The following is a 17,698-nucleotide window of genomic DNA, read 5'->3' as shown; positions in this document are numbered from 1 at the left end:
GCTCCAGAACACCACCATCGTGTGGCGGCTAGGTGTAACCGCGACCACCCAGTAACAATCAATTAAGCTGGTCACTCTGCCGCTGGAGAATGGAGACTGGGCTCCCAATTCCCGGCACATCACACTGCCGCTGGGGAATGGAGACTGGGCTCCCAATTCCCAGCACATCACACTGCCGCTGGGGAATGGAGACTGGGCTCCCAATTCCCGGCACATCACACTGCCGCTGGGGAATGGAGACTGGGCTCCCAATTCCTGAAAAATCATGCTGCCGCTGGGGAGGGAGGACACTGCTCTCCTCTCCCTGGACTTCACACTGCCTTCCCGGCATCTCACTCTGCTGCTGGGGGGCAGGAACAACTACCTCTGCCCCCTGTAACTCAGCCTGCCGCTGGGGAGGGAGGACACTGCTCTCCTCTCCCTGCACTTCACACTGCCTTCCCGGCATATCACTCTGCTGCTGGGGGGCAGGAACAACTACCTCTGCCCCCTGTAACTCAGCCAGCCGCTGGGGAGGGAGGACGCTGCTCTCCTCTCCCTGCACTTCATACTGCCGCTGGGGAATGGAGACTGTGCTCCCAATTCCCGGCAGGACCGGTGGAGAGATCTTGGTCCCATCTCCACCGGACACCTGGGGTTCTTCCCAGTACATCTCCTCAATATCTGCCCAGCTGAATGAGTCTGGATCTGGGTCTCCGCTTCCCTGCTGAGCCTTCTCACTGGAGTGGAACAGATTTTGGTAGCCCTGTTCCAGCTCCATCTCTCGGGTCACTAGGTGGACCAGGTCTTGCTCTATCTCCTGAGTGTCGTCCCAGTCATACCTGCTCTCCCTCCACTCAAAGAGATCACTGAACCGGGCTTGTGTAGGGCTCCCAAACTCAGACTCTGAAAACGACTGCCATAACAAGCCAGGACCATCAAACTCCTCTTCCTCTGGCTTGTCATGCTTGGCTGTCCATTGTGGGGTATTGTGCTCCATACCACCAGAGCGCCTGGTAGGCATCTTCTAGCCACATCTCCTGCCATACTAGGTGTTCCAATTTCCTCACCCATTCCTCCAGGGGCTGCTCTCCCGGGAAGGGCATCTGCAGGGCTACTCGCTTCTGCAACCGCTGGTCTTCCTTGGGGAATCTCCCGTCCCGCTGGTATTCCACAATACCCAGTGCCTGGTACCAGATCCAGTTCTATGCGTTCATAGAACGTCATCTGTTTCCGAGCTGCCATCTTTATGTGTGTCTGGTTCGCGAAGTCCCTGATTTGTAAATATTGAAAAAAATCTGCGGGAGTGAGATGGCCCTGCTGTCTTAGGGCCTCGAAGGGGACGACCTCTGCTCCCTCGTATAAGTGACATATGCGTTGTAAGCCTATGCCTTCGAGGTTTTTAAAGTCTCTCGCCGTCATCCCTGGGACGAAGGCTTTGTTGCGTAAGTATGGCATAAGCGGGGAAGGGTCCGATGTCAGCTGATATTTAAGCTTGGAGGTGTCCCATATTTGGAGGGAGTTGAGGGGAATGATTGATGGGCATGTGGCCCTGATCTATGGTCTAAATTCCTTTGGGACCCACATGAGAAGCTGTGGGATATCCGCGACCGTCATAAGGGACTCTATGTCCGCCCATTTGCGCTCCCCTGGTGGGGAGTGCCACATCGCCACCTGTGACAATTGTGCCGCCATGTAATAGAAATATATGTGAGGGAGGCCCAGACCCCCCCTCGGGCGCGGCCTATATAATATAAATCTGGATATTCTAGGTCGTTTGTTCTGCCATATAAAGGCTCCGATCGCCCTCTGCAGGGGCTGCAGGGAGGCCCTGGTAACGCGTATAGGGAGCGCCTGGAACAGAAATAAAATTCTGGGCAGGATGTTCATTTTAACGGCGTGTATGCGCCCTATCCACGAAATTGGCCTGACGGTACCCCTATGGGGAGGGCGCCCGATTTTGCCATATTCGCCTTATACCCGGAAATGGCCCCGTAAGTGCCCAGCACCCCCTGTAGGGCCCTCATGGATCGCACCGGGTCGGTCACAGCCAAGAGCACATCATCCGCATAAGCCGAGACAAGGAACTCCCGTCCCCCCACCCTTACACCCGTGATGCCCGAATTCCTCCGGAGTGCCTGCAGCAAGGGTTCCAGCGATATTACGAACAACAGGGGGGAGAGGGGGCAGCCCTGCCTCGTACCGTTGGACAGTTGGAACGGTCGGAGAGGGGCCCCCGAAATTTGCACCTGTGCCCTGACATTGGTATACAGTGCAGTTAGTAAGGTCATGAACTGGTCTGGGAAGCCTAGGTGGGTTAGCAGAGTGAACAGGTACGGCCACATCACCCGATCAAAAGCCTTTTCTGCGTCAAGTGACACAAAAAGCGTTCGGGTTTTCGTGGCCACCTGCCTCCATATTAAGTCGATATTCCTGCGAGTGTTTTCAAATAGCTGTCTGTTTGGTATAAAGCCGACCTGATCGGCGTCTACCAGGGACGCAAGGAAAGGGTTCAGGCGCTCTGCCTGAATTTTCGCTAGGATCTTCATGTCATGGTTTATTAGCGAAATAGTGGGCCCACCCCTTTTATTCCCACATAACTGCATCCCGCTTTACAGGAGAAGAATGTTGGAAAGTTTAAAATGTGCTCTTTTGTTATTAGTGAATAGTTGTAAAAATAAATTATATATTTTTTTATGGCATTTTATTATAATACTACACCAAGTTGGTTGATTAACCCCTTAAGGACTTAGGACGGTTCAGGAACGTCATCGGCATTTTTGCGTTGCCGACCGATGACGGTCCTGAACCGTCCTAACTTTAAGATGTACTTACCCGATCGCCGTCGTTCCCCCGGCGGCGATCGGCGGTGCTCCCGTTGTGGGGAGACTGCCTGCAGCCCAGACAGTCTCCCCATGGCGAATTAGGACCCCTGTGGCCATGTGATCGCTCAACAGGGCGACCACATGGTCACAATAGGTGTCCATGTGTCTGCCTGCAGGGGGACTCCCTGCAACTGTTAAATCATAAAAATAAAATAAAGGTTAATGTTAATAAAAAAAATAATAATTATATATGTGTATATATATATGATATATAGACATATATTATATCTATATAATATATGTCTATATATCATATATATAATGTCATGCTAAGTGTATTTTTATATTAATATGTACATATATTAATATAAAAATACACTTATAATTAAATTACACACGTATATATATAATATATATAATAACTATATATATTGTATATATATTATTTTTATAAAATACAAATAATAAGTAAATTAAATTAAATTAATTTTTTTTTAAATAATAATAAAAAATTTAAAAAAAATTATATATCTATATGAAATTTTATTCTAACTGTATTTTGATATTAAAATATATACATTTATATCAAAATACACTTAGAATGAAATTGTATATATATCTATGTATATATAAAGAAATAAAAATAATACGAAATATACATTTGTTTAAATTCAAAATTACATAAATAATTATATAAATATACACGTAGACTTCAAATATATAAATGTGCATATATATTTAAATTCTACGTGCGTATTTATGTAATATTTTTACATAATTAAATAATTTTATTAATTGCAATTTGAGGTACCTGCCTGCCAACCCAGGCCGAAATTGCAGAGAATTTAATTTGCTAGCACTGTATTTTACCCTGTAACTTTCTATGACACCCTAAAACCTGTACATGGGGGGTACCGTTTTACTCGGGAGACTTTGCTGAACACAAATATTAGTGATTCCAAACAGTAAAACCTATCACAGCGATGATATTGTCAGTGAAAGTGACTTTTTTCAAATTTTTCACACACAAACAGCACTTTTACTGATGATATAATTGTTGTGATACGTTTTCCTGTTTTGAAACACTAATATTTGTGTTCAGCAAAGTCTCCCGAGTTTAACAGTACCCCCATGTACAGATTTTATAGCGTTTTTGAAAGTTACAGGGTCAAATATATGGGTCAAATATTTTTACATTGAAAATGGCCAGGTTGGTTACGTTGCCTTTGAGAGCGTATGGTAGCCCAGGAATGAGAATTACGCCCATGATGGCATACCTTTTGCAAAAGAAGACAACCCAAGGTATTGCAAATGGGGTATGTCCAGTCTTTTTTAGTAGCCACTTAGTCACAAACACTGGCCAAAATTAGCGTTCAATTTAGTTTTTTACTTTTTCACACTCAAACAAATAACGCTAACTTTGGCCAGTGTTTGCGACTAGGTGGCTACTAAAAAAGACTGGACATACCCTATATTGAATACTCTGGGTTATCTACTTTAAAAAAAATATGTACATGTGGGGTGTTATTCAGAGAATTTTGACAAATAATAGTGTTACAATGTCACTATTGATAAATTTGAAAAAATGTATGTTTTGAAACCACAATATCCTACTTGTACCTATAGCCCCATAACTTGCAAAAAAGCATGTAAACACTGGATATTTTAAAACTCAGGACAAAATTTTGAATCTATTTAGCAGTTTTTTTTATTCGCTTTTGTAGATGAGTAAAAGATTTTTCAAGTAAAAGTCAAAAAACATGTATTTTTTTCATCATATTTTTTCATTTTATTTTTATTAAATTACATGAGATTATATAAATAATGGTATGTAAAGAAAGCCTTTTTTGTCCTGAAAAAAACAACATATAATTTGTATAGGAACAGTAAATGAGAGAGCGGAAAATTACAGCTAAACACAAACACCACAAAAGTGTAAAAAGAGGCCTGGTCGCAAATGTACAACATCGCAAAAACAGTCCAGTCCTTAAGGGGTTAAGTAAAACTGTCTAAGAACAAGGGAAAATAAAATATAATGTACAACAAAACCACTCAAAGGACAAACAAATATCCATCAGACGCAAGCTCAGATCATGCGCAACACATAATGAGTTTATATGGTTCATTCACAAGTTAAGCCATTGGATTGAGACGCTGCTTTACAAAACAGCAAATCATTCCAGAGTGTGTTTAACGTAATTTTAAATATGTAAAGACTGTGTGATTATTTTTGGCATTATGGCAAAATAATGAGAATATGCTCTTCCATAGCTGCAATGTTTTTTTTTTTAAATGGATTTTAAGTTAAATGGGCACTGTACAAATGGTATATGGACCAAATTAAAAAGATATACATAAGAGTTTGAAGTAAAATATTATATAAACAGTATATTTTAAAAATACTATATTATTATTTAGTAACATATAATATAAAATATTTTCTTGTCCCTCTATTGTTGCTTCTCTTAGTAATTAATAAATCTGGCCCATTCATAGAGTTTTGCCTGGTCTGGAGAGCATTAGAGGATTATTTTTCCTGGGACTACATATCCCTTCATGCTGTGCGGCATCCAGTTCCTTTTCCTAATCCACGTGATGCAGCCAGGGGGCGGAGCTGTGATGTCACTCTCCTGCATTCTCTCTGCCTGTGTCAGCCTGGCTCTCTCCTCCAGTATCCCTGGCCAGGCGTCCGCTCTCTTCCGGAACCCATGAGACTTCCAGCACTGGAGCTGCCTTAGGGAGGTGGTCTGGGCAATCAGTGGCCACCAGGACTAGCACCACTGCAGATTTCAGCAGTCACAGCCAAGGTAAGCAGCTGCTGCAGCATCCCTTGCACTTGTTATGTTGTGCCTTCATCCCCCAGGGCAGATACTGGAATATTGGGATACAAAGTATCCAGCATAGAATTTAGAACCTTTTGGAATTAATGTCAGGATTGTCAGCCCCAGCCCTGCTCATACTGGACAGTGATTTACCCTTGGACATGCTGTGCTTCTGGCTGTAGACGTGGCTATGCCTTGGGGTGATTAGGGTACCTTTGTGCCCCAAAAAGAGCCAGGCCCTATTTGTCTTTCAGCATTGGTGTTCTGTGATCACAATATGACATCACCCAAAAGTGGGGTCACAGAATGGAGCTCTCCTGCATAATGACCCAGCTGGCTCTTTTATAGGGTTGGGCATTGCTAAACTGGGCTTCGTAGGCCACACAACAATCCCCCATGTGATTTAATCATTTCCCATCAGACCTTCACATGTCAGATGATCCTGGATGTGGTACAAGGCTTTTTATGGTAACAGTGGATAAGGTGCATCATGTGTTTATGTCCTGGATATCCTGTACTAGGGTTCTACCAAGCCCATTTTTTGGCACTGTCTTTTGCTTTGTTTCCAAATAATGAATAATGTATTTAAAGTAGGCACTGTGCACCATATAACATGATTGCTAAACAATATGCCATTTGGCAGCTGTGGACACAATTTGACAGAGGAATGTAGCAGCTGATGCTTTGATTTAAATGCCAGTATCGCATATAAAGGACTGTGTTTATGGGAGTGACTTATTCAAGCACAGTCTGCTAGGCTTTCTAACTTTGTTTTGCATATACAGTAAATACATACATTTGTTTTTCTTTAATTGAAGTAAAGTCAATTTTTTTTTTTTTTTGAAAGGATGGTAAATGTATTTATTTTTAATGAAGACCAATAATCTGTTAGGCAGATTGTAGAGTGAAAGGCCCGAGAATACATAAACTATTGACATTATGATACTGCAATAGAGATGTTCACAAGCTTTTAATAGGCTTGTTGACCTGTCATCTGTTACTGTTGTGATATCATAAAAAAATAAAATAAAATAAAAAGCCTGTGTGGTATGATTGCAGGCATTCCAGTGGCACAGTTACAATCTGCCTGGCACAAAACGGTTAAGTGAAGCGTTGGCACTGTTACAGTTACCTAACTCCTCTTAAAGCCACACTGTTCTTGTCACTCAGCCTCCGGATTGATGTTTTATAAATGCCAGTCGTGGATTCCACAAACTGTATTGGGTACATGGTGCAGATGTATGCTGAGCGAGATTACATGTGACCCTTTCCAGCCAGAAATGGGCCATCTTATTTTGTAGTGCATTACATCACAGGGTACTAACTGAATAATGAGTAGCTGACAGCTAAATTTTTCTAAAAATAGGCCAAAATAGCAGTGTTTGGAGTAAAATGTAATTTTGGTCTATTTATTTATTCATAGCAAGTAAACTTTCAGAGATTGTTAGACGAAGAGTGTAATGATCTTGCCATTCTCTTATTCTGTTGGTACTAGGGTGGGGTCCTATCTCATTGTCATCATTGGTCATTTTGGTGTGTTCTGCACAGCTACCTTGGAGACATGATGCGTTTATATAATGAACGTTCCAAGATTTTTTTTTTCTTCAACTGAAGTCGTTTAATTGCCCTGTTGCTGCAGTGTTGCCAGATGTTGGCAGGAGAGCAATGTGTCTAGAGTGACCCTGTGACGTGAAATCGCACCAAGTACTACAAGTGACACAGCACCTGCCATTGATGATGCTGAAGCCTTATAGCCAGGAATATTAGAATCAACCTTTTACTCGCCAAGCGTTATTTCTGGTCATCAATGAGCTAAACATTAGACGGATAACTGATGCTTTAGAATTCTGTCTTATTGTTACCTGTTAAGCACATTAATTTCTTGTGTTATTTTCTTGTTTGTATTTAAACTACTCTGCTGTCTAAAGTGGGCTTGATAAGGTTTGTTTTTCTTGGCTCTGACGTGCAATTCTTCAAACTTCCTCTGCTCACCTGCATAAATATATACATATCGGAATGTGCCTCTAATGACGAACACAGTGTGCTCTTTCATTACCCGACTGCAAACAGCTTATTTAATTAGCTAGTTACATCACAATGTTTATTTGAAATTAAATTCTACAGTGTTCAAATATTTAGCAAAATATTAGTAATATTTATTGCTATATAATAGTAATATTTTATTATTATTTTCAGTTATTTAGTTTTTATTTTCTAACCTCAGAATGCAAACACCGAGACACAGTAATACTGAGATTTGTAGGAAGTGGGTTGTGATGTATAATTGGATGCCCATGCTGTTTCAGTGGGTCCCAATGATTAAAGCAGGTGTGTCATATTCATACTTCCTACATTAGTTTACTGTAGCAGCCTTAATATGGCCCTGTGAAAGGCCGTATACTGTATGCCTGTCACAGGGCCAGATACTAAAACGGTAACACCTTTTGCTGGGCCGTATACTGTAGCAGCCCTGCCTTCCCCCGTTTGACATAGGGAAAAGTCCAATGTACCGGTATACATTTTACGGAGCATGATTAAAAGAACAACAAAAAAGTTTAAGAGGGTCACTTTAAGCACCATCACAAATTTGCCAAATAATCCGATCTGAGAGTGGCTTCGAACTTGCAGAACTTTCTAAACATCATTGCAGCTCTAAACTAGACTTTCAGAGTTGTCCGTCATCACTGGGACAATGGCTCTGCTGATAATCTGGGCTGTGTGTACGCTGATAGCAGCCTAATTATGACTGCTGTCAGTTGCGCGTATCCTGTATGATGAGTGGGACACCTGCAGGGAAATAAACTACTTATTCCATAAACCTCTGCTGGACGGAATTTTATGTAATAAGAAAAGACCCCAACACCAGAAAGAGACAGTCCCGATTGGATCAGCTCTTTCAATTTAAATTTCTATTTTTTTTTTTTTTTTTTTTGCATTATTTATTATTTATATAATACATTATACAGAGGGGGGTTGTCTATAGTTTTTCTTCTAAGAACTGGTCTACATAGTGTAAAGTGGTGAAATGACAATACGAAAAGATGGCTTGCACACCTCCCAGTATTATCGATGGACAAAGTAGGACATTTTTTGGGGGGAGCGGGGGATTGGCTTATTAGCTATGGGTGTGACTGTTGTGGAATTACACTGTTGACAGTTTATGTAATTTGTATTAGTCATATATAAGAAGGCTAAACGATTTTATTTATGCAAACTAACTTATAAACACTTTACAGTTGTTGAAAGACCTATTATTGTGGGTTTATCGTTGTGAAGCTTTGTGATTCATTTGTACACACCAAGCATTCTGAGCTTGTAGAAAAGCTATTAGTATTTAGTACGTAAGGTCGCTGATAGTAACTTATACGAGTTAATGAATTTAAAATGGTTGTTTAATGTTAATATCTGAAAACTTGTAGGACTCTGTCGAAATGTTATTTGTATTGATGAGATCAGATAAACACTGCTAAAAAAATAAAGAATACAAAATTGAAAATTGGGCTTTCTAGAGGAACTGTCCCTATAAGAGAGGGCAGCATTATCAGTTATTGACCAAACCAATAATTCATCACAGTATTGTAGAAATAAATGCTTTCCAACATATATATAACATATTTATATTTTTAAATTCTTTGTCTTATTGGTTTTCAAACATCATAAACGAGTATAGTATAGTGATGCAATAGAAGTCATAAGAATATGTAGTTGGATACAGTAGGGTGATTATAGGCCTTTTTACAGCAGTATTCACCATTACATTAAGTGTGCGAATGCGTTCCTTGTTCAAGATGCACTAGTGGTCCCGGTAGCGGTATTGTGGTGTCTGGCCGTTCCCATACACTACATATAGTTTTCATTCTTGTGTGGTAGTGGTAGTTGTGGTTAGCTGTTTTGGCTGTTCTCATTTTCCATCTGATCACGCGTGTGGGGATTCGAGAGAAACTTTGTAGTCGTGAGTCCCAGTGTGGAGTCCCTGAGTGCTGTGATCGGTCTGAGGTGAGCTTGTTTATCTTATGTGAAAGGTCTAGTAGTGTATGATCGTGGTGAGTGGTGTCCTGCTCTTTTTGGTTGGGCTATTTCCAACATTTTTTAAAGTCATAATAACTCCCAGTTTAGTGAAAACCCTCTTTGTAAAAAGAAGTTCAAAGCAAATTTGAATGTAAAAAATGTGACGTTAAATAAATACTCCATTAAACAAAAAAAAAAAAAAAAATAAAAAAAAAATAAAAATATATATATATATATATATATATATATATATATTTTTTTATTTTTTTTGTCTAATGGAGTATTTATTTAACTTATATATAATATATACTTTAGTAGATATACCAGAAATAAAATCTGCACGCAATTTGTTGTGCATGTTTTCTTTGGGGGTGAATGAAATCATGGCTTGCAGAAGCTGCAGATATGGTATTTACAAACCCTCCCCTTCTCCCCCAGCAAAGACTTTGTGTGGCTGTCCTATTATAGAAGTGTCAATATGTTGTATTACAGTTCAATGAAAAGTCTTTGCAAGGCAGGTGTTCTGAGTAAATGGCTGACTCTTGAGTAGCTCCACAGGGCCACGCATCATCTCCTCATTGTGAGTCATAAGCTCAATGCATGGCTATGGAGAGCGTTAAAGGGAATCTCAAGTGCCAGGAAAACGATCCGTTTTCCTGGCACTGGAGGGTCCCTCTCCCTCCCACCCACCAATCCCCAGTTACTGAAGGGGTGAAAACCCCTTCAGTCACTTACCTGAGGCAGCGGCGATGTCCCTCGCCGCTGTCTCCTCCTCCGCGACGCTCCGCCTCTCCATTGCGTCGGCCGGTGGGCGAGACTGATCCCGCCCACCGGCCGAGGAGACCTAATGCGCATGCACGGCAATGCCGCGCATGCGCATTAGCGCACCCCATAGGAAAGCATTGAAAAATAATTTCAATGCTTTCCTATGGGGTATTGAGCGACGCTGGAGGTCCTCACACAGCGTGAGGACGTCCAGCGACGCTCTAGCACAGGTTTCCTGTGCTATAGACCAGGAAGACCAGGAAGTCTACTAGACAGCCACTAGAGGTGGAGTTAACCCTGCAAGGTAATTATTGCAGTTTATAAAAAAAAAACTGCAATAATTACACTTGCAGGGTTAGGAGTAGTGGGAGTTGGCACCCAGACCACTCCAATGGGCAGAAGTGGTCTGGGTGCCTGGAGTGTCCCTTTAAGCATTTTTATACACTGCCAAATGTCTATCCTACAAAGACTGCAATAGGAAGCACCTCATATTTGCTGGTTCTTTAGAACTGGTGTGCTTAGGGACAAAGGTAAACACAAATGAGATACTGCAGGATAAGTATATTTTCACCAGAATCACTACTTAATGGATCACTAAAGTGACCCAGACCACTTCATCTCAATGTGCAGTGTCCCTGACATTTTAACTCTGCAGTGTAAAACATTTTTTAGAAACTGTAAAACATTGCAGGATTAAATTTACCTTTCGTGTCATACAGAGCCACTAGAGGCACTCAGTCACGTGACATGTAAGCTCATAGAAAAACATTGAAATATAATGCTTTACTATGTGAAAACTTTGATGCGCACATGTTGCTTATCACGCATGCGCATCAGGTCCCCAGTGCTCCACTATGAGAAGCATTGGATTGGTCTTGCCTCCTCGATGATGTCACGGGAGGTGGAGAGGTTAGCAACGCTGAGGCATTCATTAATGTCTATATACATACACAAACACATTCCCAAACAATCACAGAGACACAGAAATACACACTGCCACACACACAAAAATTCGGCCACAGATATACACTACTAGACACATAAATTCCCAGACATGCAGATACATTGCCACACATATAATAATCTATTTTTTTAGCCACTCTCCAATTTGCAAACCTGGAGTGTGGTTTCTCAGGGGTACAGTGAGCGCTAACTGGTCCGGGCTGATGGCTCTGTTCTCCTTCACATGATATTATTATGTGTGATCTGGAAGGAAGTGATGGGAAATTACTTCCTCCCAGTGTGAGTAGTGCTGTACAAGAACACGATCAGTGGTATGACCTGTGCAGCAATGCAGGCTGGTGGGGTTCAGCTACTATGAGGTATGTCAATATTGCCAGCATTAAAGGGTCCCTGGCAGTCTCAATTCTTGATTAGACCCCTGAACACAGTAATGGCCTTTGTGTCCTGCTTACTATACTGTAAATCCTTACTCTTTATCAATTTGTATTATACGCATGGTTCTTGAGGGACTATAAGTTCAGCAGGGAAGCTGAAGAGTCTATACTTCTGTTTTTTTTTTTCTTGTGTTTTTAAAGAAATGAGACTAACAAAACAGTTCGTACTTATGTGTAACTGTTAATTTAGTGCTTTAAAAAAAAAAAAAAACATGTCTGCGTTAGTGGATAGATGTATTTACCAAGAGCAGCATTGTTTTTATTTATTTATTATTTTTATTTTTATTTTTTAAATGCCCTTTAAAGCATATATTTGATAAGATTATTTTAAGATTTATTTTATGACCTGTTTAGTCGCACTTAAAATATACTCCAATCATTTGGACAGCGCTTTCCTTTTTATGATGTGCCTAAATCCAAAGGTCAGTTTTTTTTTTTGTTTTTTTTTTTACAGCTGCCAGACCACAAAAACATTTGTAGATCAATACTTTGTTTTACCAGGTTAAGTAAAAATGTTTGCTAAGAGTTGTCCAATCTTTTCACATGAATGGATATATATATATGTACATATATATTATATAATTATTTTTTTTTTTTACCCTTTTCTTTCCATGTGATGAAACTCACAATGCCTTTAAATGTAGTTGTTTTGTCAAGATTTCACACAACATTCTGTACAAACAGCAAATCTACCACACTGCAGCCAGATATAATTATACAATACCTATCAACCGCACATCCTCATATATAACCATAAAGTGGATCAAGTAATCTTTTTCTGCTTGCATTACTTTTAATTGCATAGACTGTTGTGGGGAATAAATAAAGTCAAAAATTAACCACCGCGACACCATTCAAAATTAATATTACATTTTCTTAAAGTTACATCTTTTGATCTATGAACACCATTTTTAGAGAGCCTTGCCCTATTTGAGCATTTTCCCCCAAATCGGACCATTGGTGGGTGTTACTATAGGGTTATAACCATAGACATCTTCCATAATCTTTATGGTACTCTACACTACTCTACAGTCGGGTTAGTAACAGTCACTTAGAGGCCAGGTGGAAGGCCTGGTGCTGGACATGCTGGTGTTGAATTGTGATAACATTAGGATGCATTTTGTTTATGGAAAACTGTATGGGATACTGTACAAACATTAGATATTATTTATCTATATACGGTACTCAAATGTTTAAATTCATTCTGTCTATATATACACCTATTTATCAGTCTTCCCAATGATCCCGATTTCAGCGGAACTGTCTCGATTACAGGATCTTGTCCCAACTATGTTCTCTGGTGTTCTGTTTTGTGTGTTTGTGTATATGTGTATGGGGTATTGGCTATTCTTGCAATGATTAAGAAAAGTATGGATAGATATGATTATTAGTTAATTTGGTTGACTGGCTTAAGTGTATTTTTTTTTGTTTTTTTTCTTTAACTTTTAGAATATTTAATTATGTGTATTTTATTATGTGAGTTCTTCATACAAATGTCCCAAAATGTTGCCCAAAAAATAGTGACTGACTGCTAATTCAGTCCTACCTCCAAGGAATCATTACCAGTAATTATCATGATGTTCCAACCAATACATTGCCTGCATGGCAAAAGCAGTACTGCACCAGGAATGCTTCTCAAAAGCATTGAAACCAGTGCTTCTTTCTGAGAAGACCTTCTATCTGAACGAGGAACAGCATTCTCCCATCTGTCTACCAGATGTCAGCAAGGGGATTTAAAAAGTGTTGATTTCCCTTGAAATTTGCAGTTTTATGTCTCTATGGACACTCTGTTAACCCTCAATGAACTTCATATAGCGGACATACTTTTAGGGGTTTGAAGGGTAAATCTGTAAAAAAAAACTAACTATTTACATAAATCTGATCATTGTTTTGATTCCCCTACAATTTGAGCTAAGTAAAAAAAAAAATAAGCATTTGGATAGTCCTGTGGGTGCATTGGTCTTTTTGTGAATTGTATACATAGCTGTGGATTCCATATATTATATTCTGGTGTGTGTGTGTGTAGGTATGTATATATTTGATTATATAGTATGTTAGAGCTTGTCTGACTGTTTACCTCTCTGTTTTTACTTTGTAATGTGCTGGATTTGATTGATGTTATTTTACATTATAGTTTTTGTATCGTTGCGGTTATTTTGTTTTAATCGGTTCTATTATTACTATGTTGCATGCTCTTATGTTTTCAGTTTCCTGTGATTCATCCTGATGAGCGTGCTTCCATTTATCGAAATACCAGGTCCAGCATCCTATAACTCTTTATTATCCAATGGCAGTGTGTAAATTCCCATTATTATTATGCACATTATTATTATGCACACCCAGCATGCACCCAGGTTGGAGTAGTTTTATAGTTAATTTGTAAACAAATTGAGTTGACAAATACAAAGGGTTCCATGTCATGACTGCTCCCTTTTTTGTATGATTTCATTGTTTTAACAAGTTATTGCTATTTATTTCTAGTGCTAGCAAATCCCGCGGTGCCGGATATAATAAGTGTATTGTATCACAAGGCCTCCTTCAATAGATGCACATATCTTTCTCGCACACTTTATGGTTGGGAAGCTTGTGATGGGCTTAACCCCTCAAGACAAGATGGTACCCAGGACCTTCTGGCACCATAACAACTTCATTAAGTTGATGTTGTGATGGTGCCCAGAGTTTTCCTTTAAAGTGGAATGTTGCAATGTTTCATAGTCTAGTGGGATAGGTACACGAAACAAAGAAGCACTGTTGATTCCTGTACCTATCCTAGTAGGCTATGAAACATTGTAACATTCCACCTTAAAGGAAAGTGTATCAGATGGGGCCCACAGTGTCATAGAGCCCTTTGGGAAAGTACAGGTCACAGTGGTGCTTGGGGCAGTAAGGCAGGTGGTAGGGGTTAGTGTTGCGTGGTTCTAGGGTAGATAGATGTTTGCAGTATTGTGTGTGTGTGTGTGTGGTCGAAGGGCAGTTAGGGGTCACAGTATTGTGTGTGGTCGAAGGGCAGTTAGGGGTCAAAGTATTGCATAGACAAGTGAAGCTGAAAAGGAGCACAGTTGGTTACAGAGTTGTGTAGGCTAAGGGTAGGTAGGTTTTGTAGTGTAGGTAGGTTTTGTAGTGTAGGCTTGAGATAGTTATGTCGACAAGTGGACTCGTAGTGAGGGCCACACTGCTGATTAGTGATGTGAAGCAATTAGTTGGCAGAATGATGAAATTTGGTGGAAGCCATATGTTTTCTGCACATGAATCCAAAAAAGGAGACACTGAAGTGGACTACGATACTGCACTTCAGTGTTATCACACAGTGGCATTTACTGTAAATGATGCTTATAGACAAATCCGAAATTGGTTTATTCCAACTATTATTCGTATTCTAATATTATTAAATACTATTCAAAGTCCACATTTTTAAACCAGGAGGTGATGCAAATCAAGGACAGGCAACGATTAATTTTTTTTAAAATAAAAATCCCATTTACAACTTTGTTACTGTTTGTTAGTAATGTAAATATCTTGTGTACTGTATTGTAGTCCTTTGTCTTGTTGCTTACTTTTTACTACCTTTGTATAGAATCTAGTTCCTTTAATGTGTGTCAGTATGTGATGTAATACCCTATAAGATCCCTGTCTTCTCCCGCAATGTTTGTTACATTTGGTTATTTGTTACTATGATATGCCACCTGTGTAGCCTTCATCTTGCCAATAAATACTATATCTGGTGTTAAAAAAAACTTGGAAAAGATGTTTTTTTTTTTTTTTCTGTTTTTGTTTTCTGCAACAGAATTTTCCACTACAATGAGAGTGGTTGATTTTATGAAACAGGTCTTTATTTTCATTTTGAAAAAATATATACATTTTAATTTTTTAAGGAAGAAGAAAATTAATTAAATTGCAAATGCATCTTCTTTCTTAGTACTTATTTACAGATTATTTAATTTCATTTGCGAAAAGGTTAAAAGTGTTATACAGAAGAAAATTGTGCAGACACATAAAACCACCATAAAACTGGACAATTTTTATACATAAACCTATCAGCTCTAATTGGCAACTGCAACCAGTCTTGGGCCAAATGCTCCTCCAGCGACTTCTGTCTGTCGGCCAACTCATTCCCACTCCCAGCACCCCATCGAGGGCTTCCATAGAATGCCTTCTTCTTATGGATACGAATCCTTAAAAAATAAATTTCTTTAGGAAGGCATATCTGCTACTCCGTAAACTCCTATGAGTGCTATAGCACTCCTATACCTTGTTAATTTTACAGTTTTTTATACGTCACTTTATTTATATATTAGTAATGTATATAATTATAAGGTGCACATACAACTAGCAATCTATCCTCCCTTTTAGATAAATTGCACTTTTACCTTATGTGTAATTACATGTAAGTTTAATTGGATTGAACGCTTTGAAAAGCCAAGTCCAATACCGCTTCTTTTTCCTGTATTTCTGAATTTGCTTTGATCGGTTTTATCATTAAATTATCGATAGGTTTAGTTTCTAGATTTAGTGATGCTGAATTTACTTGGATTTATTTGAACTGCATGTTTTCACTAGGGAGATGGGTAGCTACTTACTGCTCTGTAACTTGGCCAATCTTGGTCAAGCTGGGTTGAAGAAGTTTTTAAAGGAACATTGTAACTGGAAAAAATAGATATATGTATAATGTTAGCAGGGCTCAAAATTTGAAGTGCCATTCTACTTGTCAGAGTTTAAAAGTGAATTGCCACTGCAAGCCATAGCATATCCATAAAGGATGAATTTCTACTCACCAGGGTTAAATTTCTGGTTGCCAATAGCTAGTGACCCTGATGTTAGTTTACGATTAGGACCCTCCTTTGTGTTTAACCCCTTAAGGACAGACGACGGATATATTCCGTCATGATTCCCTTTTATTCCAGAAGTTGTGTCATTAAGGGGTTAAAAAGTAGTCATGATGCATTGTGTGGTTAAAAAAAAAAAAAAAAAGTCATTAAGTGAACTTGCAATCTAGCGTTAAGACAGTTTTCTCTCCGCAGCCTCATTCACCCTCTGTGAGATCTTCTAGTTTTGTTTTTCAGAACTATCTACGTCACATGTGCGGTACTTGCCACAATCTGCCATTCCAGTGCATCTTATTGAGAATCATCCAATCCAATATATTACTATGAGAAGTTTTGGCAGAGTTTGGAGTCGTCATGATTTGCATGATGACTGTAAACATGAGGGTCTTTGAAAATTGAAGGTCATAAGGAGGAAGTTCCTTGAGTGTCTGTCTGTATATTATATTTACCATGAAAAAATTTAACTTTTGCCCTGAGCTGAAGTTGCTAGGAAAATCTGTCATATAATGGTTGTCTGTTTTATTAAACTTTTTTTATTGTAGTATAGCCCTAAACATTTTTTACATTGTTAGCTAAAGTACTTCCAGGAACGAGACGGGTACACATCCCAGGTGACAGAAATAAAATACACAGAACAGCAACGACAAATACAATGTCAACGTCATGCATATAGTTTGTCTTTTTTGGCAAATGTGACTAGAACACCAGAGGCCATCTGAGAAAAGACTCGCTAATGGGATTGGTAGCATATGGCCGTGGGTACTGATTTCGCAGTGGGGCCATTTTAGAGGGATTTCCCTGCATTTTGGGTCTATGCCAGAGATTTAATGCAAGAGTGTGTGTGGGCACCTGGGAGCGCCCAACGTCTGTCAGATGGGATAAGTGTCAAAGTGTGCAAGCGTGGGTTTCTGTTATGAACATTATACAGTTGAAAGAGCACTGCTAATATGCTTTGTCTCTACAATAATGCTGTCACAGCTGAGCTTTTGGACGTCTGGCAGGCGTATCATACTGGTCTTACCCGCATGTGTCTGTGGGGCTGGTGTAGAATGAATTGCTGCGTTGCCTGGCATTGCATT

At 39.6% G+C, this 17,698-nt stretch overlaps 1 protein-coding gene across 3 annotated transcripts in view; it reads left to right on the top strand.

Moving 5' to 3' along the window:
- The first annotated feature begins 5,380 nt into the window (after window positions 1-5,380).
- Window positions 5,381-17,698, top strand: part of CTIF (cap binding complex dependent translation initiation factor) — a 225,112-nt gene continuing 212,794 nt past the window's right edge. For 2 of the 3 annotated variants that reach the window (XR_010090873.1, XM_063453862.1), the window contains exon 1: window positions 5,381-5,611. The gene's annotated coding sequence lies outside the window, so the exon portion shown is untranslated. The remainder of the gene's footprint in view (window positions 5,612-17,698) is intronic. The other variant, XM_063453861.1, reaches the window with a different exon arrangement.

This window comes from Pelobates fuscus, chromosome 5 (genome assembly GCF_036172605.1).
Source record: "Pelobates fuscus isolate aPelFus1 chromosome 5, aPelFus1.pri, whole genome shotgun sequence".
NCBI lineage: Eukaryota > Metazoa > Chordata > Amphibia > Anura > Pelobatidae > Pelobates > Pelobates fuscus.
The sequence above is the reverse complement of the archived record's forward strand: the minus strand, read 5'-3'. Positions and strand labels throughout refer to the sequence as shown.